We start from the raw sequence: 26,269 nt of genomic DNA, 5'->3' as shown, positions 1-26,269 counted from the left end.
TTATCTTGAATGAAAGTAACGTTCCTGTACAACACATCTAGCTCTTTGTTCTCACGAAGCAACGAGTGTAATCTACAGGGGATCTCAAATTCATTGCATATTTATAGTTTTCCAAAAGGCTTTTGATATTGTTCCTTCAATTGTATTCGTGATTTCTTGTCTAAAAGGCATCATTTCGTAGTGCTAGACGGAAAGACATCGAGTAAAACAGAAGTGATATCTGGAAATCCCAAGGAAGTGTCGTAGGTCCTCTGCTGTTTTCTGTCTAAAAATCTTTATAAAGGATTTATCAGAGCTGTCGTCTTAGGTTAATTATTCTATAATGTGTCTTTATTTACTCTTATTATATTCCTTCTTCGCTGTAATTACTACATAACAGTTTCCATATTACATTTCGTTCTCTTCTTTTGATTTCTTCCACGCCTACCTGTCTAAAATGAGTATTTCAGCCCCATATAAACGCTCTGGGTTTGATGACTGTGACCCAGTTAGTTGACCCAAAACGGAGACGCCTACATACTTATTAAAAAGGTCTCAAGATACATAAATGCATGACACTACAACACAATCATCAAACCAGAGTGTTTACATCGGTCTGAAGCACTCGTCTTAGACCGACAGTCATGGAATAAATGCAAAAGAAAAAACGAAATGTAATCATGAAAGTTTTAAGTCCTAATTAAGCTGAAGAAGGAACTCTAAGAGTAAATATGGAAACCGAGAAGTATACCAACAAGCTAAAATTTTAAAGGTGCTTTTAAAGATTGGTACCAACCTGATTAACTAGTGTCGAAATGGTATTATACTATAGTCACGGTAAAACTAAAATAGAAGCAATAACAAGGACCGGTGCAGTAAAAAAAGACCTGACATAATTTTATACAACAAATTATGAGGCACAAAATTCGTGACTGCACAAGTAACCTGTCGGGAAAGCGCAAGACGATCGCAACAGCTTTGCCTGATAAACTTAAAAGAGCTCATTCCGACAGAAAAGCCTGTTTTCGCAGCAACTGTGAACCAAAGTATACTTAAGACTTTTGTTTCAAAATTATTAGTGTGCATGAGTCAACAGTCGCTGTGAATTTCTTGAGGAAAGCAATTTTCGTGAGTAGGGTGTTTCATTTTGAAATAAAGACTTCGTTTCATGTTTTCATTTTTTCCTACGTAGGAAAATAGCTCCCCTCAACCTAAATCCATCTGTTGTACATATCAGGTGAGCCAATAGAGCGCAAATGGGACATGACGAAGCTAGAAAAATGAAGATCTGCAGAAGGTCTACGCTTGTTGGCGGCACCAGTAGTGAATCCTCAACGTAAACAGATGTAACACATTACCCCCAAATAGGCAGAAAGACCAATTATTGTATGATTAAACAGTTGACGAACAGTCAGTGGAAGCAGTCGCTGGTATTAAATATTCTGGATGTGAATACTGAAATATCCAAAATGTAACGACCACATTAATCTTAGGAAAAGCAGTGCAGTCCATGGATGAAAGTGATAACTCACAAAATTCCTGTTTGATTCATACTTGAAATGAGATTGATAGAGGAAACAGAGCAGATCTGAGGAAGAGCAGCCCATTTCGTTGCATTTTACTTTAGCAACCACGAAACCACCACGGAAATCCTTATCTAACTGCATTATCAGATGCTACATGAAAAGTGCATCACGGTTTTGTTTATCGCAGAAGTGCCGAGAACGTACTTTCATACAAGTATGGTTTCCTCCAATGTAGATATCACGAAAAGGTCATGAAAGTAAGACGAGAGAGATTCGAGCTCGCACAGAGGGTCACCAACAATCGAACAATCGTTCATGTAAATATAAAATGAAATTAGGGTTTAACAAAACGTCGAGAGCTAGATTATAGCAGACGATGCACAAGATCGGGCTCAGGAAACATGGAGAAGGAAATCGGTCGTTTCCTCATTAAAGGAATCTACCTGAAAATTGCCTTAACCGATTTAGGGGAACGACAGAAGCTCAAGATGCTGAGTTCAACATTCGTTTCCTGAATGCGAGTCCATTTTCTTACCACTGATCCACAGCACTCGACTTAAGAGATGGGAGGCTCTGCGCAAATAATGGGAAGTGAAGCCGGAGCGTTCTCCGCTCTTTCCCATCCGCACAGTCCAACAATAAGTCTTTAACACATGCTGCAGGTCACTATTGCTGTTCTAAGCTGTATTGCGGGAGAGTGTTTGCCAATACTGCAGTATCAGTTATCAGTATTAGCTTATCTACTCACGAAAGAATCATTCATGTCCACCTGCACTCAAACGACAGTTCTCTTTTCTCTTCTTTTTTTAGTTACGGTCTTCTGACTGGCTTGATACGACCCGAAACGAAATCCAGTTATTACTACCGTGTCCTCGAGGCACATCACATCACTACATCTCAAAAACTAATGTTAAGTAAACTATGTTCATTTATTGCAGTGTTACCAACGATGAATCACGAGAAGAGTGTCCAAGGACTAATGGAGTTTTCCCGAAAGCAGTATCGTCTACAAACCAACATCTCAGCATGCCACAGCTCCCACACCACAAACCCCAATTGCAACTCAGTGTTGTTAATACAAATTCATCCTCTCTTTTGTACAACGCGGTGGAAAGATTTGATACGTGGTACTTACTGGAATTAAGGAAAACGTGGAAGGGAGGACCAACCAATATAACGTTACATTTGACAGTATTGGATCACTGTTTGTATACACGACTATGTCGCAGTTCGTGAATTCCTGGTCAGTTAAATATGTTGAGACATAGTGCATTGCCAGCAGGGGTCTGAACTTCTTCCGTTCTTCACATCTAATGTCCTTAAGCTGTGCTGTTTTTTCTGTTACCTTTTTCTTGTCTATTTGTAATTCTGTTTCAATTATTATGGTGTTTGCTGTTGACCTGATTGATTTTATTTTAAATTTGTCTTGCTTGGGGTTAATTGTTTTAGTGATGGTTTCTCTAATGGTTCTCGCACCTTGGTTGGTTTCTGATTTAAAGAAAAATGTGCTGGACTCTTTAGCTGTTGTTTGTTGAACGCGTTCCTGTACATTGCTTTTAGGTTTTCCAATCGGACCGGCAGCCGCAGCCGCTGCAAATGAGAGTGAGAGGGGTGTATTTTCTGACTTTAGTCTCTGATTTTAGGATGCGAGTTCCGCTATTTCTTTTTCCAGGCGCTGAATGCGTTCCTGGGCATCTGGTGCGTTTGCAACCGCTAGTTCTTTTCTGAGTCTGGCGTGTTCAGTTCTGAACTCTTCATTTTGTGTATAAAGTATTGCTTGACCTAGTGAGAGTACCCAAATTTTGTCTCTCACCTGCAATGTAATTGTGGTTGACGCCCTTTTTTGTTTTAGTTTATTCTGGAACTCCGCTAAGACCTCATCTACAGCGCTTATCATTGCATTGATTAAATATTCAGTACTAGTGGCGGTCGAGAACTCAGAGACAGAAGACGTGTCACACTTACCTCACGTCGGTGATGGCAGATCTTACCACACTCAAGGCCTGATTTCATTCATATGGCCAGGAGAGATTCTGATGGCTTAACTACACTTGAAGATAGAATTCATGGCAACATTCACAAGCATAACGTAAAGCGAATTGCAGGGTTAGACTAGTGATTGTTAGTCCGAGGTTGCAATAATCCCATGTTTATCCTCCAAATAATAATAATAATTTGTCACATCTAATTGACAAAAATGCAGTGGTTATTAAATGTTAATGTAACTTCGAAATAATTTGTGAATCTGCCACTCAGTCATTATTGATACTTACGTTATTGCCAGGAATTTCACCATTATTAATACTTGTCAAATTATTGCTGGTCACGGTACACTGTGTGATGAAAAGTATCCGGACGACTGGCTGAAAATGTCTTAAAGTTCGTGGAGCCCTCCATGGGTAATGCTGGAATTCAATATGGAGTTGACCCACCCTTAGCCATGATGACACCTTCCACTCTCGCAGGCATACGTTAAATCAGGTGCTGGAAGGTTTCTTGGTAATGGCAGCCCATTCTTCACGGAGTGCTGCACTGAGGAGAGGTATCGATGTAGGTCGGCGAGGACTGGCAAGAAGTCGGCGTTCCAAAACATCCTAAGGGTATTCAGAACAGGACCCCTATGCAGGCCAGTCCATTATAGGGATGGTATTGTTTTGTAAACACTCCGCCACAGGCCGTGTATTATGAACACGTGTTCGATCGTGTTGAAGGATGCAATCGCCATACCAACAGCTCTTCAACTGTGGCAATCAAGAAGGTGTTTAAAACATCAATGTAGGCCTGTGCTGTGAGATTGTCACGCAAAACAAAAAGAGGTGCAAGCGCCCTCCATGGAAAACACGACTACACCATAACACCCTGAATTTTACTATTTGCGCTACACATGCTGGCACATGACGTTCACCGGTCATTCGCCATACCCACACCATGCCATCGGATCTCCACTTTGTGTACCGTGATTCGTCACTCCACACAACGTTTCTCCACTGTCCAGTCGTCTAATGTTTACGCTCTTTACACCAAGCGAGGCGTCGTTTGGCATTTACCGGCGTGATGTGTGGCTTTTGAGCAGCCGCTCGACCATGAAATCCAAGTTTTCTCACCTCCCGCCTAACTGTCGTAGTACTTTCAGTGGATCCTGATGCAGTTTGGAATTCCTGTTTGATCGTCTCGGTAGATGTCTGTCTATTACACATTACGACCCTCTTCAACTTTAGGGGGTCTCTATCAGTCAACAGTGCTGTTCGTATCCCCTCAGGGTTCGACTTCGCTATCACATCGGAAACAGTGGACCTAGGGATGTTTAGGAGTGTAGAAATCTCGCGCGCACACGAATGACACAAGTGACACCCAATCACCTCACCACATGCTAAGTCCGTCAGTTCCGCGGAGCCGGTCGGAGTGGCCGAGCGGTTCTAGGCGCTACAGTCTGGAACCGCGCGGCCGCTACGGTCGCAGGTTCGAATCCTGCCTCGGGCATGGATGTATGTGATGTCCTTAGGTTAGTTAGGTTTAAGTACCTCTAAGTTCTAGGGGACTGATGACCTCAGAAGTTAAGTCCCATAGTGCTCAGAGCCATTTTGAGTTCCGCGGAGCACCCCATTCTACTCTGTCACAATGTCTAAGAGACTACTGAGGTCGCTGATATGACGTAACAGGCAGTAGGTGACAGCACAATGCACCTTATATGAAAAACGTATGTTTTTGGGGGGTGTCCGGATATTTTTTGTCACATAGTGTAATTTCTGACATTTTAAAGTAGACTTAATTTATGAAACTCCTTCTTACAAATTATTTAGTAGTTAGCAGGACCCAAGCAAACTCCTTTTCATGAAATTCATTCTTAGTGACAATAAGCTTTAGTCGCTGCTGCTGCGAATTGCTGTGAACCACTTGGAAAAAGGTAGTCATCTAATGAGGTGAGTGCAAAACTTTAGGGCTAAAACAGAGACACTGACACACCACATCATGTAATGTACTCTAATCCAGTAAACTGCGCTGCATAAGTCAGATTCTGTATCACTTGTAAATTCTTACACTAATACGCAGTCAGATAGCTTATCCAAATGCTAGTTTTAAGTTTTTCATGTAACGATCTGTTGACGGCTTAAATGACAGTCAAACTGAAACTCATACAACACGCACACAGAGTTATGCAGGTAATATTCCGATTACTGATAGCTCAGGTTGCTTATCGAGTCCATTTTCACAGACGAACATAGGCACCATTTGTTGTAGATACGTTACACAGTCAATAGGGATTCTTACTGTTCCATTCGCGTATGGTTGTTTAAACTCCTCTGCACATGTAGTAATAGTCTTATCTTGTCCACGCGATTTCAACAAGAGAGTTCATGGTGTGGCGGGCCGGTGGATAGCTGTAGCAGCGTGTTCCTAGCGTAATGGCACAGGCTGAATTTGGGGCACAGTGCCATATCCCAGGATGTAATCCGCCAGTCACCGACACAGCATATCATCATGGCGCTAGTAACCCAGTTCTTCAGCCTGCAAGAAGTATGAATAGCGCTGAATAACACAGCTGTACTTGCCCACTGCATTTACAAGGGAGTACAACGGCAGTGTAAATACGTGGCAAGTCTTTTAGTTTGATATATAGTCCTAGGCTAACAGAAGATATCAATGGCACAACGGGGTTATACACCTAGGCCGTGACATTTGTTGTTTCCGCCTTGACGACTTACACTGATAAAGCTAACATAGCATTTCATCAGCACGGCAGGGTTATGTGTCAACCCCTCCGTGAATCAGTTTTCACCTTGGCGATCTGCTAATGATGAATCTAACAGAGTAGATTATCTGCGGCCGCTTTGGCCGAGAGATTCTAGGCGCTTCAGTTCGGAACCGCACGCCTGCTACGGTCGCAGGCTCGAATCCTGCCTCGGGCATCGATGTGTGTGATGTCCTTAGGTTATTTAGGTCCAAGCAGTTTCTAAGTCTAGGGCACTGATAACGTCAGATGTTAAGTCCCATAGTGCTTAGATCCATTTGAACCATTTGAAGATTACCAGCCCAGCAGGTCAGTGAATTAAATCTCGCGTTGTGTACGGTCTGTGCCCTGTCGATCTCGTGCTGACACAACTACCATCGTCGCAAGTGGGCTGCAAATCAATCAAAATTGCCTAATGACCTACATCGGGCCGCCTTCACTCTGCCGCCACGTCATGGTGTGAGTTACGAATGGAGGTCCCCCTCCACAGCACTGGGATCCAACACCGCCTACCACAGTGCCACAGCCAACAGTCCCAAGTTCATCCCTTGGGCAACACTGTCGTCTGTCGCGTTACTTGGACACCGGGCTACAACACAAGAAGCTTTTAGCATGGCTGCGATTCGTGCCACCGCCACCTTAGCGTTACCCGAAGTGGCATTCGCTGCGTAAGTACCCCGCCACACTGCAGCGTGCGTGAACTGCAAGTACGACCGCCGCATATACTACAAGGGAGCAGTGAGATCACGGGCTGCACTCGGGACGAGTTTAATTTTGGTGCAACCATCCACTATGGTCTCCTACCTCTCTGTATCGACCCATTGGATCCACAATGGTCAGGGCTGAAGATTCAGAACCTGACAACTAGCAGAACAGCTCTTTTGCCAGTGCGAAGCAGCCATTGTACCCCGATTTCTGACAGAAGCGAGATGGTGGTGATTGAAATAGAGTGCTGAAGAATCACTGTGGACAAAATTCACATGTGTATGTAGCACCTTGGGCTTTAATTCAAAAACATTTATGGGTTTTTCCCTATCGCTTAGTTTGACCTCAACTTGTTTTTCCTGTAATATCGGTGCTAGATATCTTAGTAGTATTCAGTAAAAGACTGAAGACTGATCGAGTGACTCCTGTAATATGTACCCAGTGTAATTATGTTCGATACTCCTCTCTTTGCACCAAGTCGCATGCCACCAAAAAATGGCAATATGCCAGCCATTGTCGAGAGTGTGCTCATGCGTGAAAACCTTCGGTTACCCAAAGACATAGGAACAGACCAGAATAGCTATGGAAATTTCATATAGTTAATGTTTTTGTATAATTTAGGACCGTAAGAGTACCAATAATTAAGGATACATACCACGTGGGTTCAAATGGTTGAAATGGCTCTGAGCGCTATGGGACTTAACTGCTGAGGTCATCAATCCCCTAGAACTTAGAACTACTTAAACCTAACTAACCTAAGGACATCACACACATCGATGCCCGAGGCAGGATTCGAACCTGCGGCCGTAGCGGTCGCGCGGTTCCAGACTGTAGCGCCTAGAACCGCTCGGCCACCCCGGCCGGCATATCACGTGCGTTTTAAGGCTGTACTTACTGAGTTTATATCATGGTTATTAATATCTGGAATAATGTTACCCCCAGAGAAATACGTAACCGGTACTATTTACGTTTAAGATATGGTACAGTGGCATTGAATAGGAACATGGAGTCGCAAAATCTTAACGTCTGCTCATCACACGGCATTGTCTCTGAATAGCAAAGGTTCCGAGATATCGCAAGGTTACGATACGACTCATTGACACAGTGATATAACACCGCTCCAGATCCCTCCAGAAGTAATGTCCATGAAAATGGTACATCAACCAGAAATAGCCGATCAATCGAAAGGTATGACATAGTGGTAAAGTCTGTCAGAAGTTAGGAAGATATATGGAAGTAAAGGAATTGAAGCGATTTTTATGTACAAAACATGTGGTGTTGGTACAGCGCCTGTATGTCGGTAAGGATTAAGGAGAAGTATAGAATTACAGGACAGCCTCGGGTACAGAATAACGCAGGTTCTTTGTCTGTACGTTTTTTCCTCATTGTTTCTAGACAAGATACTCATAAGAAACGCACATTGATAACATCAGCCGGCCGCGGTGGCCGAGCGGTTCTAGACGCTTCAGTCCGGAACCGCGCGACTGCTACGGTCGCAGGTTCGAATCCTGCCTCGGGCATGGATGTGTGTGATATCCTTAGGTTAGTTAGGTTTAAGTAGTTCTAAGTTCTAGGGGACTGATGACCTCAGATGTTAAGTCCTATAGTGATCAGAGCCATTTGAACCATTTTTGATAACAGCAGCGATCATGCATGTTACAACAAGTAAGTCAAGACGATTCGCTACCTGTTATAATATTGCTATCACTCTTACGAATCATAGTGAGATAAAATGATCTCCCATGACTCTCTTGATAATTATTCACTTTAAGAAATAGTTCGAGAGCTAGCCCAACTTATCAGTACAAGAATTAATCATACAGACAGATGAGCGAAGCATAGCTAAAAGACAAGCGGAGGCACTACAACGTAGAAAGAGAGAAAGGTAACGATGGCAAATATATCTGAAACGTCGGGATTACTACCTATGGTAGTTAATCACTGCTCCAAAACGAAATATATTTATATATTCTTGCAGCTCACCACGTAAGGGGTGCATGCTGCACTTCTTGCGTCGTCCAAGACGGATCAATAAGTCGAGGATGTAGAGGATAAACTGTAGGTTTATAGAAGGAAATATTTCAGATTCGTCTGAAGTGAATTAGGGAAACTACAGTAAGGCGTAAATTGCTAGCTGGTCGCGGAATTATACGCAGTGTTTCCAAAATACTAGCTGTCCACGTAACGAACAGTAAATTACTGTATTCATTGGGTATAGAGGGCACAAAATTACCACTCGCCAGGTGGCTTGTAAACATTAACGTTCCATGGAATAAGAGTGTACGGTAAAACTGATGGTAATTCTCACCCACAAAACGTAAGCTTTGTTTGGCAACACAAGTAGATAGCGAATAATCACTCCAGCGGGCCAACAGCGAACCGTTATCATCGTTCTAATTCTCTAGCTTTCACAGCACTAACAAGAAAGTAAGGATGCCGATACGGTCACCAACTTAGGAACTGAAGAAACTAATTGTTCTTGTGGCTGATAACTTTTTTAACTGCTACGGAGTAATTCATAAGTGTGAGTGAAAGCTACTACAAGACAATTAGCGAAAGTAGCTGCAACAAAGTATTTCACTCCTTCTATCGCTGTAGATAAGCTTATTAGGCAGTAATCCAGAGAGTTTCTGCGCAAAATCTTCTAGTGGCGTTAGTATTTAAACCGCGTAAAGCAAATAAGTACACAGTTTACAGCAAAAATCAGAAACAAGATATGGACAAGCTGACATATTCATGTAGCTTTTAATAGAAGCATTTATCAAATACGATAGACAGAGCAACGGGTCGTAACTATTTCTGCAGTTGATAGTACTTGGCCAGTACGAAATAGTTAATCTCTTAATAGTGGTGCAATGCTCAACACCAGCTACTTGTCACCAGCAAAAAATATAATGTAGGATACAATGATATCTCCTAAGTTTTAGTGTTAGTCAATTTAACGTTGTACAGTTAACCATATTTCAATGAAAATAATATAACTAGCTTGGAATTAGTCAAGAAAACTACAAACAGAATTTGAAAGGCAAAAGAATGTCGTTTTCCGTTAATCATTTTATGCAAGTTCCTAGTCGCTAAACTGCTGCAATGACATTCTGGGTTATCGATTGCTAATCACGCTACATTCCTTTGCTGGGAATGTGAAGGTATGTCTGTAGACGACATCTTGAAGATACAATGAACTGAACAATGGGAGGTACACTCAGCAGAGTGGTGTGTTAGCGTGCCCTGTTCAACGCGAGACAAAGGCAGTCTCCTTATGTTCAAGCTTTGGTAATACATATGTTTCGGTGCCTGTCGGTGATGGATTATGGACGGTGTGTATTGATTAGAGACTACGTTCCTACGGCCATTCTCATTCATAAAATTCTAGAATGGTAGTGTGGCTTGTATTAATATTTTGTTTGCAACTCTTTCGGTTGTATAGATGTGTGTTCTGTACTTTTCAAAGCAATCGTTATTGTTCCATTCTCGAGGTACAGTATCGGTATTTCAGTCGTCCACCTGTAAGATTAGCATACGTGTTTCATTACATTCCCACTGGTATAATATTGTTTATTTTAGTGCGCTTTCTTTCTGATTTTCTTATATTGTGGACTTCAACATCACGTCACCCGTTATAGGACAGTTGTAGTGTTCTTTGTCACTGCATATAGAATTTATTAGTAATAACCAGGAAGCTCACTACAGCATCTTATATTGGTGTTCATACCCCAGTAATTTACGAAGTCAGTACGATTTCTGAACTGCACATACGACCTCTCATATTCATGCTTGGAGCTGTACTTGTTTTGAGCACGAACTTTTCAATGCATTCTGCCTTCTGCGGAATTGTTAGAGAGAGGGCAACTGTCATCAGCTGAAATAGCTTGAATTTTTTGCATGAGTTTACAGCCTATAAGTTAAGTCAGCACAACTGAAACCCAGGGACTTCGTGCCGTTCCATATTATGTTCGACTTGACTTCTATATTTTATTTTCTCTGTGGATGGGCGTTACACTTTCAGTGTGAAGTTTTACAGCATAGCACGTAAGCCTATAAGGGAAGTCACATTTACACTTCCAAGTCAAGCTAGGAAAACACCATGAGATTCATTCAAATACTCGTTCATACTCCCTTTATTCTTGCGTTGTGTAACGAAAGCATCCCCTAGTTTTGAATGTTAAAACTAAACCGTGATCTAGTGAAGTTAATAATTACTCTTGGGTCAAAACGTTCAATGAAAGGTGTACATTTTCAGGGAAGTTTACTGATTCACATATTTCATGCGTTCTGTTCAAAGAAGAAGGCAGAAGGCTTTCAAATTATAGCAGTGCCGAGGTGGTGAGGCTTTAAGGTCCATCGGTACAGACAGCCGAAAAGGATATGCACCCTCAAAAGAAGAGTGTGTATGGAGATGGCAAACTAAGACGCGGTTTCCGAAGACATCAATATTTTGGATGGTTGAACATGGTACTCCGACCGGATTAAAACAAGGGAGAACCATAGCAGTTACTTTTTCCTGAGAGCACGACATTCTACTGTACGGTTTAATGATAGCAACCTCTTGGGTAAAATGTTGCAGAAGTAAAATAGTCCTTCATTAGGGGGATCTCCTAGCGGAGACTCCTCAGGAGTATGCCGTCACCAAGGAAACAATAGAATAACGCGTGTGGCAGCTAGGAATGTTAGCTAGCTTAAATGGATTGGTGGTTTAGGGAATTAAAAGAAGAAAATGGAGTGGGATGCAGTGGGAACTAGTGAAGTGAATCGGCAAGATGAACAGGCTTTGTGGTAAGTAGAGTATAGTGTTATAATACAAAAAGAGATAGGGGTTATTGCAGGGACAGGCTTAACTATGTATAAAAATGCAGGAACGTTGGGAAGTTGCTACTAACAGCGAAACGGAACCAACAGCCACTACTGTAGCTGCAGTTTAGATTCCGACTTGCTTCGCAAATGATGAAAAAAGATAAAATAAATTATGCAGGGAGATATGGGAAACGAAAATTTAATACTGATGTAAGGGCTGGAATTCGGTAGTGGGTAGAGGAAGAGAAGGAAAAATAGTATGAGAACATGGACTGGAGGAAAGGAATGAAAGAGTAAACTGCCTAGTGGAATTCTGCGGAGAGAGCAATTTAATCATGGCTAATAACTAGTTTAAGAATCGTCAAAACAGTTCTATACGTGTAAAATATCTGCGGACCTAGGAAGTTTCAGATTGCTTATATAGTTTCAAGACAGAGATCTCGAAACTAGATTTTAAACATAAGCCATTTCCAGGGCCAGATGTGGACTCTGTAAACCATTTCCAGGTCCAGATGTGAACTCTGATCATACTTTATTGGATACGGACTGCAGGTTAAACAAACTGCACATGGGAAAGAAAATGAGATGGGGACATGGATGAATTAAAGGAACCAGATGTTGAGCTTAGGAGACAGCATTAAACAACGCTGCACTGAAACAGGAGAAAGGAATACAAAAGAAGACGAAAGATTAGCTTTGAGAGATGAATTAGAAATGACAGCAAAATATCACTTAGGTAAAAAACAAGGTCTATTAGAAATCCCTCGATAACACAGGAAGTACTGGATGTAACTGACAAAAGGAGAAAATATAAATACACGGCAAATGAAACAGGTGAAAGGAAATACAGACGTCTAACAAATGAGACTGTTAGAAACGGCAAAATGACCTAGTACGTATTGCTAAATGGCAAAAGCAAGGCTATAGAAACACGCCTAACTAGGGAAAGATAGATGCTACCTATTGGAAAATTAAAGAAACTTTAGAGACGTGAGAAGCAACTGTGTAGATATAAGAGCTATAATAAAGAAGGGAAACCTGGTAGGTGGAGGGAATCTATAGAGGACCTATATAACGGAAACAAACTCGAGTACAGTGTCATAGAAAGAAAAGAGGAAGTAGGTGGAGATGCGCCCGGAGATATGATACTGTGGGAAGAGTTTCAGGGAGTACTGAAATACGTAAGCGGTAGCAAGGCCCCTGGAGTAGATAAAATTCCCTCAGAAAGACTTGGATCCTTGAGAGAGACAACCGTGATCAAATTATTCCACCTGGTGTACCAGATATATGAGACAAACGAAATACCCTCGACTTTAGGAGAATGTAGTAATTCCAATTCAACAAATTCAGGTGTCGACAGGTGTTTATACCACCGAGCTATTAGTTTAAGAAGTCATGGATGAAAATTACTGACACGATTTATTTACAGAAGAATGGGAAAAAAACGGGTAGAAGCCAACGTCAGGAAGTGTTAGGCTACGTTCTAGAGAAATATAGCAATGCTGACCCTGGGACTTCTCGTAGAAGACAGAGTGAAAAAAGGCAAACTTAATTGCATAACATCAAGGAATTGTGAATCTTGGCAATCGAAGAAAGTGTGGGGTGGTAAAAATTGTAGGGGGGAGCCAAGGCTTGAATAAAGTAAGCAGATTCAGGTGGATGTAAGCAGCGGTAGTTACGCGGAGACGAAGAGGTCTGCACAGGATATACTAGTTGGACAGCAACATCCAACCAGTCTAAATACTGAAAACAACAGCAACAACAACAACAGTTTGTATTCTTGTTCTTATCGATTTAATGATCGGAGCACGGGGTGTTAAAGAGTTCTGACGACAGTTAACATTACAGTTGCTATTTGATCTCTGCATGAAAGCGTAGATTGTGGCCATACCAGTCTTCTTCCTCATCCATTCTTCCAAATCATTTACATATTTTGTTTTGGACTAATGGATTGGTAAAAGTGTTTTATCCACCACCACGGCTCCACCACCACCATTTAGCGTATCGAAAAGAACTTCAGACACTAATACTTCGCAGCCAAGAATATCCGACACCAAACAGGTTTCATTAAAGCGACACGTGGAGACTACTCCAGCGGCCTTCCAAACTTAATTTTGAGTAAAAAACAGGCTAATCTAATGAATGGCTCTCTAATTATTCCCATGACGCTCGTAAACGTCAGCGCTGAATTATGGAACAAAAATGTGAAGCAACAGTATCGATGTGTCACACGCACGTGGAGACAGCTTACGCAGAGGGGGCGTAATATTCCGTGGCTTCCGTTGATCTTTATATATTAATGCAAGACCGTATTAGCATGATATCTGTCCAGAACACAAGAAGACTGGTATGCAATAACGGAATGTAACACGGTGTCCTTGTATTTGGAAATATAAATCTCTGGGCTATTACAAGAAGTGCAGAATATTAATGCCTCATATTATTCGTTGCAAAACGAAATGCGTACATCACTCGTGATGACAGTTTGTTAGGGATGACTTCAGCAGTGGGAGCAAGGGGTCATCGTATAAAAACCGCTGCCAAGTGCCAAAAGTAACTAAGCAAAGTTCAACTTCGTTTGACGAAAATAATCTTGCTACTGCTTTCATAATTACGTCTGGTTCGTAGCGTTAACTGGAGAACACTATAACTGTAGTAAAGAGGTAAAATTATCTCGTAAGGGCGTCGAGGATGAGAATCAGAAACACTGATAGTAAGGGCTAAGCTACCAGCGAATGAAGTTAATGACATAGAAAAAGCTACACACAATTGTTACTGCGTCACCATCACGACTGAATATGACTCCTTTATTCTTTCTCCTCGCTATCCTTCGTTCTCAGTAGTCTTCTGGTCACATTAAATATTGAAGTAGACCGAAAGTTTTTCCTTCCATCTAATTATCATATGAAATCTTCACTTTCCCTCTAGGATGTCGAACTACAGTTGAAAATGCCTTAACTCACCAGTCTTATGAAAAGTGTACGATGGATTAGTCTGTACTTTGGTTAATTAGCGCCACTTTCTAACAACTCGGTGTTTTCTGGTATTTCGTTCTCACAGATTTATACGCTTTAAGGTCAGTTTGTAACGGTGCTAGGAGGATGTCACAATGACACAGTGCTTCACAGTGTGGTGTACAAGAGTATGTGTCTCTACGCAACATAGCACATCTCGCGCTGCACGGCTGCCCTGCATCTCCTTCTTGTAAGCGTCGGTGGCGCCGAGCTCCACCGTAGCAGCGCTTCTTGCCCTTAACGTGGGAGGCGGATCCGGCTGTATTCCGAGCAAAACAATGCCTCCCGCCTCTGATTAATTGAGGCAGCGTGATTAATCAGAACGGGCCTCTAGACCCCATCATGATATTCCCACCCCTTCTACTTCCTAATAGACCGAGGAATAATCACCAGAATTTGTATAATGACGGGAATGGGTACCTGCAGTTTCTTTTGGAAATATCAAACAAAGGGAAGTTGCGAAAATTAGCAACGAAGATTAATGAACTGCTCAGCGTAAAAGTGTATTGCAATAATGCCAAAGGACCTGAATGCTTACACTAGATGTTAGAACTTACAATGAGACAGGTTTAGCGTTACATTTATGATGTCTTATATAATTCATTCATGATTCTTTAATGATGGTAATGGGTAGACAGTTACTATGAAACCATTGTTCAAGTAAATTGTGACTAATAAACGCACATTTTTTTCTTTGTTGTATACATAATAATTTAAAAGAATCATATCTGTAAAGTCTCAGCTCTTTCTGAGGATGCTACATTTAATTATTGCGAAAAATAATACTATCTTAGGATTATTATTTATTAAATGGGAAAGTTACAATTTTCAATAGCATGTTGGTGTAGTTTATTAAAGTAAGATGGTGGAGACACTCAACTTTGATTGGTCGCATTGTAAAAGTACTTGTGTTAATTAAGTGTGGTTCAATTTATTTAACGAAAGTCTGAAGATTAGAGCAACTTCAGTCTAATGGCAATTACTAACATCATTATCTCTTTGCAAAGTTTGTAGAATAATGTTTTAAAGGAAGTCATTTACGATCTTCTTAGTTCCATTTTGGAGCGAGAAGGAATAACAATAACACTAGCTGAGCATCTGGTATCCCCCAGATATGTATTTATCTGAATCATCCATTACTCCATCTCCTCCATCCACCTCATTCCGTCCCTCTCCTCTTCCTCCCACCATCCTGTCCACTCCTTTTCTTTTCTTTTCTTTTACTTTCCATCTTCTCCCCTACCCTCTCTCTGTCCACCTCCTCTTCTTCCACTTCTCTGTCAATTTCCTACTTCCTTTTCTCTGTCCATTTCCTTCTTCCCTTTCTCTATCTAACTCCCCCCCCCCTCCTGTCTCTGTTCATCTCCTCCTCCACCCTCTCTCTGCCAATCTTCTCTTTCCCCATCTCTTTGTCCCGTCTCAGTGACCATTTCCACCTCTTCCCTTTATCTGCCCTTCTCCTGTCCAACTGCGTCCCTCTGTGGGATCTGCCCTTCCTCCTCTACCAATATTCTCCTCCCTTCTCTTTGACCATCTCCTCCTGCACCCTCTGTGCATCTCCTGCTCACCCTTCTCTCTGTCCCTCTCCTCCACCCGTCTCTCTCTCTCTCTCTCTGGCCATCTCCTGTTTCTTTCCTGTTCATCTCCTCTTTCCTTTCTCTTCCCATCATATTTTCTCCACTCTGTCCATCTCCTTCTCGTGCCTTTACCTGTACATTTCCTCCTACTCGTCTCTGCTAATATCCCCCATCCCTACTCCATCTCCTTCTGCCCATTTCTCTAAGCATCTGTTTATGCCTCCTCTCTTTGCCCAGCTTCAACCCCCCCTCCCTTTTTCTGTCCATTTGTTCTCCCCCCCCTTCTCTATCCACCTCCTCCTCCTCCCTCATCTCTTTGTCCAACTTCTTCTTTTCTCTTTCTCTGCTCTCTCTATCCAACTTCTCCTATTCCCCTCTCTGCCCATTTCCGCCCCGCCTCGTTCTGTAGCCTCCTCCCCCTCATATTACCCTTTCTCATCTCTGTATGTCCATATTCTCCACTGCATTTTTGCAAGTGAACTCAGAAATATACGTAAATGATGTCTGCAAAATATGCTGCAAATAGATTAAGCAGTAAATAAATAATAAATTAAAAAGTTATGTCTGATGCGTCAGTTCTACTACATGAACAGCGAAATTGCAACAAGGAATAAACTTTTTGTCCTTTTGCACACTTCAAAACAAGGTTTGCATCACCTCGGTTCCGAGAGTTTCGGAACCTGTACAGAAAATTGGAACAGATATCAACACAAACATCATTTCCGACCATTTCATTCCTCTTGAAAAACACACATTGCGTGTTGTACCACTATACAGCGAGACCTTCAGAGGTGGTGGTCCAGATTGCTGTACATACCGGTACCTCTAATACCCAGTAGCACGTCCACTTGCATTGAAGCATGCCTGTATTCGTTGTGCATACGATCCACAAGTTCATCAAGGTACTGTTGGTCCAGATTGTCCCACTCCTCAACGGCGATACGGCGTAGAGCCCTCGGAGTGGTTGGTGGATCACGTCGTCCATAAACAGCAATTTTCAGTCTATCCCAGGAATGTTCGGTGGGGTTCACGTCTGGAGAACAAGCTGGCCACTCTAGTCGAACGATGTCGTTATCCTGAAGCAAGTCATTCACGAGATGTGCACGATGGGGGCGCGAACTGTCGTTCATGAAGACGAATACCTCGCCAGTATGCTGCCGATATGGTTGCACTATCGGTCGGAGGATGGCATTCATGTATCGTACAGCCGTTACGGCGCCTTCCATACCACCAACGGCGTACCTCGGCCCAACGTAATGCCACCCCAAAACAGCAGGCAACCTCCACCTTGCTGCAATCGCTGGACAGTGTGTCCAAGGCGTTCAGCCTGACCGGGTTGCCTCCAGACACGACGAGTATCTGGTTGAAGACATATGCGACACTCAATGGTGAAGAGAACGTGATGCCAATCCTGATCGTCCATTCGGCATGTTGTTGGGCCCATCTGCACCACGCTGCATAGTGTCGTGGTTGCAACGATGGACCTCGCCATGGCCGTCGGGAGTGAAGTTGCGCATCATGCAGCCTACTGCGCACAGTTTGGGTCGTAACACGACGTCCTGAATTACTAACGTTCTGCCACTTGTAGACTCACGCATTCGTCATGTTTCTGTAGATTTTATGAAATATGATAGGATTCTGAAGTTAAACATGCAAGGAAATTAATAATAGCTCTTACACTGTTGTTGTTGTTGTTGTGGTCTTCAGTCCTGAGACTGGTTTGATGCAGCTCTCCATGCTACTCTATGTGCAAGCTTCTTCATCTCCCAGTACCTACTGCAACCTACATCCTTCTGAATCTGCTTAGTGTATTCATCTGTTGGTCTCCCTCTACGATTTTTACCCTCCACGCTGCCCTCCAATGCTAAATTTGTGATCCCTTGATGCCTCAAAACATGCCCTACCAACCGATCCCTTTTTCTAGTCAAGTTGTGCCACAAACTTCTCTTCTCCCCAATCCTATTCAATACCTCCTCATTAGTTACGTGATCTACCCACATTATCTTCAGCATTCTTCTGTAGCAACACATTTCGAAAGCTTCTATTCTCTTCTTGTCCAAACTAGTTATCGTCCATGTTTCACTTCCATACATGGCTACACTCCATACAAATACTTTCAGAAACGACTTCCTGACACTTAAATCTATACTCGATGTTAACAAATTTCTCTTCTTCAGAAACGATTTCCTTGCCATTGCCAGTCTACATTTTATATCTTCTCTACTTCGACCATCATCAGTTATTTTACTCCCTAAATAGCAAAACTCCTTTACTACTTTAAGTGTCTCATTTCCTAATCTAATCCCCTCAGCATCACCCGATTTAATTTGACTACATTCCATTATCCTCGTTTTGCTTTTGTTGATGTTCATCTTATATCCTCCTTTCAAGACACTGTCCATTCCGTTCAACTGCTCTTCCAAGTCCTTTGCTGTCTCTGACAGAATTACAATGTCATCGGCGAACCTCAAAGTTTTTACTTCTTCTCCATGAATTTTAATACCTAATCCGAATTTTTCTTTTGTTTCCTTTACTGCTTGCTCAATATACAGATTGAATAACATCGGGGAGAGGCTACAACCCTGTCTCACTCCTTTCCCAACCACTGCTTCCCTTTCATGCCCCTCGACTCTTATAACTGCCATCTGGTTTCTGTATAAATTATAAATAGCCTTTCGCTCCCTGTATTTTACCCCTACCACCTTCAGAATTTGAAAGAGAGTATTCCAGTTAACATTGTCAAAAGCTTTCTCTAAGTCTACAAATGCTAGAACCGTAGGTTTGCCTTTTCTTAATCTTTCTTCTAAGATAAGTCGTAAGGTTAGTATTGCCTCACGTGTTCCAACATTTCTACGGAATCCAAACTGATCTTCCCCGAGGTCCGCTTCTACCAGTTTTTCCATTCGTCTGTAAAGAATTCGCGTTAGTATTTTGCAGCTGTGACTTATTAAACTGATAGTTCGGTAATTTTCACATCTGTCAACACCTGCTTTCTTTGGGATTGGAATTATTATATTCTTCTTGAAGTCTGAGGGTATTTCGCCTGTCTCATACATCTTGCTCACCAGATGTCAGAGTTTTGTCATGACTGGCTCTCCCAAGGCCATCAGTAGTTCTAATGTAATGTTGTCTACTCCCGGGGCCTTGTTTCGACTTAGGTTTTTCAGTGCTCTGTCAAACTCTTCTCGCAGTATCTTATCTCCCATTTCATCTTCATCTACATCCTCTTCCATTTCCATAATATTGTCCTCAAGCACATGGCCCTTGTATAAACCCTCTATATACTCCTTCCACCTTTCTGCCTTCCCTTCTTTGCTTAGAAATGGGTTCCCATCTGAGCTCTTGATATTCATACAAGTGGTTCTCTTCTCTCCAAAGGTCTCTTTAATTTTCCTGTAGGCAGTATCTGTCTTACCCCTAGTGAGACAGGCCTCTACATCCTTACATTTGTCCTCTAGCCATCCCTGCTTAGCCATTTTGCACTTCCTGTCGATCTCATTTTTGAGACGTTTGTATTCCTTTTTGCCTGCTTCATTTACTGCATTTTTATATTTTCTCCTTTCATCAATAAAATTCAATATTTCTTCTGTTACCCAAGGATTTCTATTTCGTCTTTTTACCTACTTTATCGTCTGCTGCCTTCACTACTTCATCCCTCAGAGCTACCCATTCTTCTTCTACTGTATTTCTTTCCCCCATTCCTGTCAATTGTTCCCTTATGCTCTCCCTGAAACTCTCTACAACTTCTGGTTCTCTCAGTTTATCCAGGTCCCATCTCCTTAAATTCCCACCTTTTTGCAGTTTCTTCAGTTTCAATCTGCAATTCATAACCAATAGATTGTGGTCAGAATCCACATCCGCCCCTGGAAATGTCTTACAATTTAAAACCTGGTTCCTAAATCTCTGTCTTACCATTATATAATCTATCTGATACCTTTTAGTATCTCCAGGATTCTTCCAGGTATACAACCTTCTTGATTCTTGAACCAAGTGTTAGCTATGATTAAGTTATGCTCTGTGCAAAATTCTACAAGGCGGCATCCTCTTTCATTTCTTCCCCCCAATCCATATTCACCTACTATGTTTCCTTCTCTCCCTTTTCCTACTGACGAATTCCAGTCACCCACGACTATTAAATTTTCGTCTCCCTTCATTACCTGAATAATTTCTTTTATCTCGTCATACATTTCATCAATTTCTTCGTCATCTGCAGAGCTAGTTGGCATATAAACTTGTACTACTGTAGTAGGCATGGGCTTTGTGTCTATCTTGGCCACAATAATGCGTTCACTATGCTGTTTGTAGTAGCTAACCCGTACTTCTATTTTTTTATTCATTATTAAACCTACTCCTGCATTACCCCTATTTGATTTTGTATTTATAACCCTGTAATCACCTGACCGAAAGTCTTGTTCCTCCTGCCACCGAACTTCACTAATTCCCACTATATCTAACTTTAACCTATCCATTTCCCTTTTTAAATTTTCTAATCTACCTGCCCGATTAAGGGATCTGACATTCCACGCTCCGATCCGTAGAACGCCAGTTTTCTTTCTCCTGATAACGACACCCTCTTGAGTAGTCCCCGCCCGGAGATCCGAATGGGGGACTATTTTACCTCCGGAATATTTTACCCAAGAGGACGCCATCATCATTTAATCATACAGTAAAGCTGCATGTCCTCGGGAAAAATTACGGCTGTAGTTTCCCCTTGCTTTCAGCCGTTCGCAGTACCAGCACAGCAAGGCCGTTTTGGTTAATGTTACAAGGCCAGATCAGTCAATCATCCAGACTGTTGCCCCTGCAACTACTGAAAAGGCTGCTGCCCCTCTTCAGGAACCACATGTTTGTCAGGTCCCTCAACAGATACCCCTCCGTTGTGGTTGCACCTACGGTACGGCCATCTGTATCGCTGAGGCACGCAAGCCTCCCCACCAACGGCAAGGTCCATGGTTCATGTGGGGGAGCCCTTACACTATAGAGTTATAAATGTGTTTCCGCCACAACGAACCAATTGTTGGCCTTTCTTAACTTTTTTTATATTCTTCGTCTGTTGCCTTTACATCTCATCGCTTAAAGTATATATTAAATGTCACTGAGGATCTATAAACCGTAATCTGAGACGTGTTTTATTGCTACTGCTGAACCACATTAATGAATTATTTAAGTAGGCGCACCTTCATGGTAACATGTAACTTCCTCGACGCCTTGGTGATGGTGATGACCCAAAGAGTGAGTTCTGGAACTATCCTGGAGCCCAACCTCCAACCAAAACACACAACACAGAATGTCTTCGATAGTGCGTCGGATGCACACAGTAGCAGGAACTGAGGGGCGGGGGGTGAACAGGGATTTTTCAAACAAATCATTCTAATGCATCCACAACTGCTGAAATGCTGCATTATCTTGCTCGAGGTACACACCCAGGAGCACGAACCAACGTGCATCATCGTTCACTTAGTGCGACTGGCGTAACAGTACCTCCACTTCAAACGACCTAAATACCTCCTGCAGAGAAATATCTTGAGCATTTGACATAAAAGTGCGCAGGTAGCTCATTGGCCACATCACGCCATGTAGTTTTTGATGTACTCATATCCGGTTACTGACCCGTGCCATACTGTACTGCCACTCTTCATATCCGATGTACAGAATGAGTCAGATGAAAATAGCCCATCAGTATCTGAAACGGTTGCTTGACAAATTCACGATCGTCGGGCAACATGACGGATGTGGTTAGTTGTCATAGATGGAATTGGTACTTGTTACTTTCAAGTGCTGTCGGTGTCTTTTCGTCGTCCTCTGAGTTATTTGAGTAAGGTACGACGTATTGTATGAATGAAAGAGAGTTTATAATTGACACTTATATCTTTCTGGCTCGTTTAGGAACATTTGTGGAATTTTTAACAAATCATTCAGGATTCAGTAGTCTCGCAAAAGGTAGTGGTCAGAAGTTGGTAACATAATGCCATTCCAGCTGCGTTCGAATTACGGATGTGGTTGTAACCAAGTTGTTAAAAAATTACTGCTAGTACACAAGAAAAAAAGAGAGGAGAAAGCGTGTCACGCAACTTCCACAGGAGGCAGGTATTTGATGTACTGCCATAACCGAAGACCCGAACTGCGCTTCAGCTGATTTGCATTCAGCCCAAATATCGTAGCTGTCTTGCAGGTCCTTCAGCTGATTTGCATGCAGCCCAAATATCATAGCTGTCTTGCAGGTCCTCTAATATCTCTGCAGTACAGTCGTTTGAGTATACAAAAAGGATACTACAAAATGTCACTAGTGAACACGGTTGTTTAGGCTAAACAGTCCAAACACAAACGGAGACCGTGATACTGTAAATACCAGGAAATGCGTCATTAGATTTAAGACAGTCCTTAACGGTTATAAACTCAATTTTACTACGGTAAGTGACATTTCAAAATCACTACCACACTCATTAGAATCTGAGTTAACTAAATCCGTCCCGTATGTCATTCCAGAAATCGTTAAATAAAATTAATTATTTTTAAGAACAAGAGATTTTGTGACAATATCTGGACTCCTGAAGGTCTATGATAGTTCAAAGTATTTTATGCTCTTTCAAAGGATTTTCCGCGCCTGTGAATCTTTATTCCTGATACGAGCTGTTTGTCATAAGTTGTATTTGGAATGAACCATTTAAAAGCAACGCCATTAACAGCTGCAAGCGCTCTATGGAAATCTCAAAATTAACATCGTACCACTATAGTAATTACGCTGTACTCATGATTGCGCAATCATTGGTGCAGATGTCTGAACATTCAGTCACACGACTTAAGTTTTTCTCCTGGATCTGGATTCAAACCAAGCACCTATAGCCTTGTAACTAAGCAAAGCTTTCGTATCTTACCGAGACTCGACCACAGCCACGTTTGTCATTGGTGACTAGGCATTGAGGTTAGAGACATTTAAAAGTTTTCACCAGTATCAGTTAGCAAAAATGAACTCAAACATATTTGTGCTCTGCCTTGAATGCTGTCAAGACACTTACTTCCCGGTTAACTAACCACGAAAAACATTTATTATGATTTCAGATGACAAAGTTAGTAAGTGTAAATGTTTAATACCAAGTGTCATGATGCAAAGTTTTGTGATGGGGACTCGAAACCAGCACGTAACCGGATTGTTAAACTAAGTAAAACAAGGTATTGAATTTTTCACCAGCAGTGAGATGTTTCGACCTGAAATGAGGATACAACTCTTTGCTTGATCATAAATTTGACACAACACATACTGCCGTTGATTTGTATTCACGAATTATTAGCTCATCAGTAGTCTGCATTTTTGACTAGAAATAACGGCACCTATCGTTGTTGACAACACACGAAGAGACATTCAAAATGAAAGTTTCACATCACTAGTAGTTCGGTGTGCACATCGTAGGGATTGAAATGAAACAACAGATATTTTCCTGCTGGACCAGGTTTCGAATCCATATACCTGGCTTTCCTGGAGAAAACAACAAAATGATAGAACTGTGACATTCCGTGTTGGTCGCCAGCCGGTGTGGCCGAGCGGTGCTAGGCGCTTCAGCCTGGTCGCACATTCGAATTCTGCCTCGGGCATTGATGTGTGTGATGTCCTTAGGTTATTTAGGTTTAAGTAGATCTGAGTTCTAGGAGACTGATGGCTCATATGTTACGTCCCATAGTGCTCAGTGCCATTTTGCACCGTGTTGGTCAGATACCACGAAAATGGAGATCCGAATACGAATCGCAGTCCAGCATCAAATATTTCAAGGTCTGAAATTCAAGTAAACTAAGAGCCCTATGACATTAAATTACCACTTGCTCATTAAATAAAATAAAGTTTCTAGTGTAAGGAAGCTCACTGGTGTCAGAGTTTCTGTTTTCCGAGACTTCCTAAGGAATATGATGTTTATAATTTGGATTTTGAACTACTGTGCATCCTGAAGTTCATCACTTTGTATTAATAGAGGCGAAGGATATCCGTTCGTGTATGTGTAAAACACATGCCGAAAATGGGAATGGAACCCACACCTCACCAATAAAAATCTAGGACCAGAGCACAGAAGCTCACATGTGTTACATTCCTGGATCTATCGTAACGTATGATGCGCGTAGCTTAAAAGTTACACGTGCTGAAAGAATTCGTTTCTCCATTAACTGGTTAGTTATTAGCAGGCCTCTGACACAAAAATTATTAAATTCTCCCGTCACAGAGATGTAAAGATGCATCTAGCCATCAGAGCGTCGAACCGAAACCCTTTTGAAATTTTCAGTATTTCAAAGAACTTCTTAGATGGAGAAACACTGTTCAAGAATATGAAGTTACCAAATAACTTCGATTGTTGCGGTCATTATTGCAATAAACTTATTCATTCTGCTGCTGCTACACGCGTTCTTGAAGGAAACTTTTAATGTTTCTCGGTCATTTTTGGAAGCGGTGTCCCAAATACCGGGAAACATTTAGTTCCCAGCAAAAGGTTACGGCGTTCTGTAGCAACAGGACTGTCCTTTTTCAACCCATAACTGCTGCGAAATATGGAGAACGTAGTGCTTTCTTATACTCGTCAGAGATTTTCGGGTGGTAGAATAATTTTTCAATATGAGCTTCCTCCTTTCCATAAAGGGAAATGTGTAAAACTTTGGTTTCAAACTACTTTGAGTGATTGGAATGGCCTCCCAAAAGTGCTGACCTCAGTCCCACAGAGAACGTATGGGCAGAGATGGAGAAAATTATTTGGTGCAGGAGACCAGTGCCGACAACCAAGATTGTGCTGTTCGAAGTATTTCATGACGTATGAAAAGAGTTGTTACAGAATAACAGATTCGTCAGGAAACATGTTGCCCCTACTCCCCGACGGTAAAATGCAGTTGTAGAAGAAAACGGAAACTGGACACGGTACTGAATTATTGTGTTATTAGAGAGAAATTGTTAATGGGAAATAAATGTTTTGTTCTCCCTTGATCCGGCCAGTGTGACCGAGCGGTTCTAGGCGCTACAATGTGGAACCGAGCGACCGCTAAGGTCGCAGGTTCGAATCCTGACTCGTGCGTGGATGTGTGTGATGTCCTTAGGTTAGTTAGGTTTAAGTAGCTCTAAGTTCTAGGGGACTGATGACCTCAGAAGCTAAGTCCCATAGTATTCAGAGCCATGTGAAACATTTTTTTCTCCCTCGTAGGAAAGGAAAGTAAAATATTCGTTTGTCTTATCTCTACATTCTCCTTTTTTTTAAAAAAAAAAAAGAAAGGAGCAGAACATGCATAAAATCAAAGCTGTCTATTTTACTCTTTTCTGTCGTTCAATAGATGTGAATTATTTTTCGATCTGTGAGAAACGTAACCCAGACAATGAAATGAAATGACAGTATAGCACTTATTGGCCGGGTTATCCCCCTTTTTTTGATGACCTCGATTTTGTTCTCTTTGTTCGTTGACTTTTCTCGGGACGGACGTCCGATGACACCGGTTTAAGATCTTCGTTGATGCATTCACTCACTTATTTTTTATTACAGAGGGTAGCAAACCCTCTGTCCGAACACGCTGAGCTACCGTGTTGGCGCTTCGGGGCTCGGCCGCTGTATTGCAAGTCTTTTTAGTTGATGCCACTTCGGCAACTTGCGTGTCAATGATGATGATGATAGATACACAACACCCGGTCCCCTGCCGGGCGTCGAACCCGGGCCCCCTTGCGCCGTAGGCGGTAGCGCTACCGCTGCGCTACGGAGTTGGACAAACTCAGACAAACATGAAAAATACTTATTTTTGTCACGTGTCGCAAGACGTCAACTCCGCCGACGGTATCAAAGAGAAAGTGTTTAGTTTTTGTACGTCGAGAAAAATCATCATATTAATTTATGTTCTCTTTATTAACATGCAGCAAAAGCCCAATTGATATATTTTCTTTCAATGTCAAGCAGAAATCACCGGCGGTATACATGCAGTGCTTTAAAATTATGA

This window comes from Schistocerca nitens, chromosome 2 (genome assembly GCF_023898315.1).
Source record: "Schistocerca nitens isolate TAMUIC-IGC-003100 chromosome 2, iqSchNite1.1, whole genome shotgun sequence".
NCBI classification, from domain to species: domain Eukaryota; kingdom Metazoa; phylum Arthropoda; class Insecta; order Orthoptera; family Acrididae; genus Schistocerca; species Schistocerca nitens.
Note: the sequence above shows the minus strand (reverse complement) of the source record.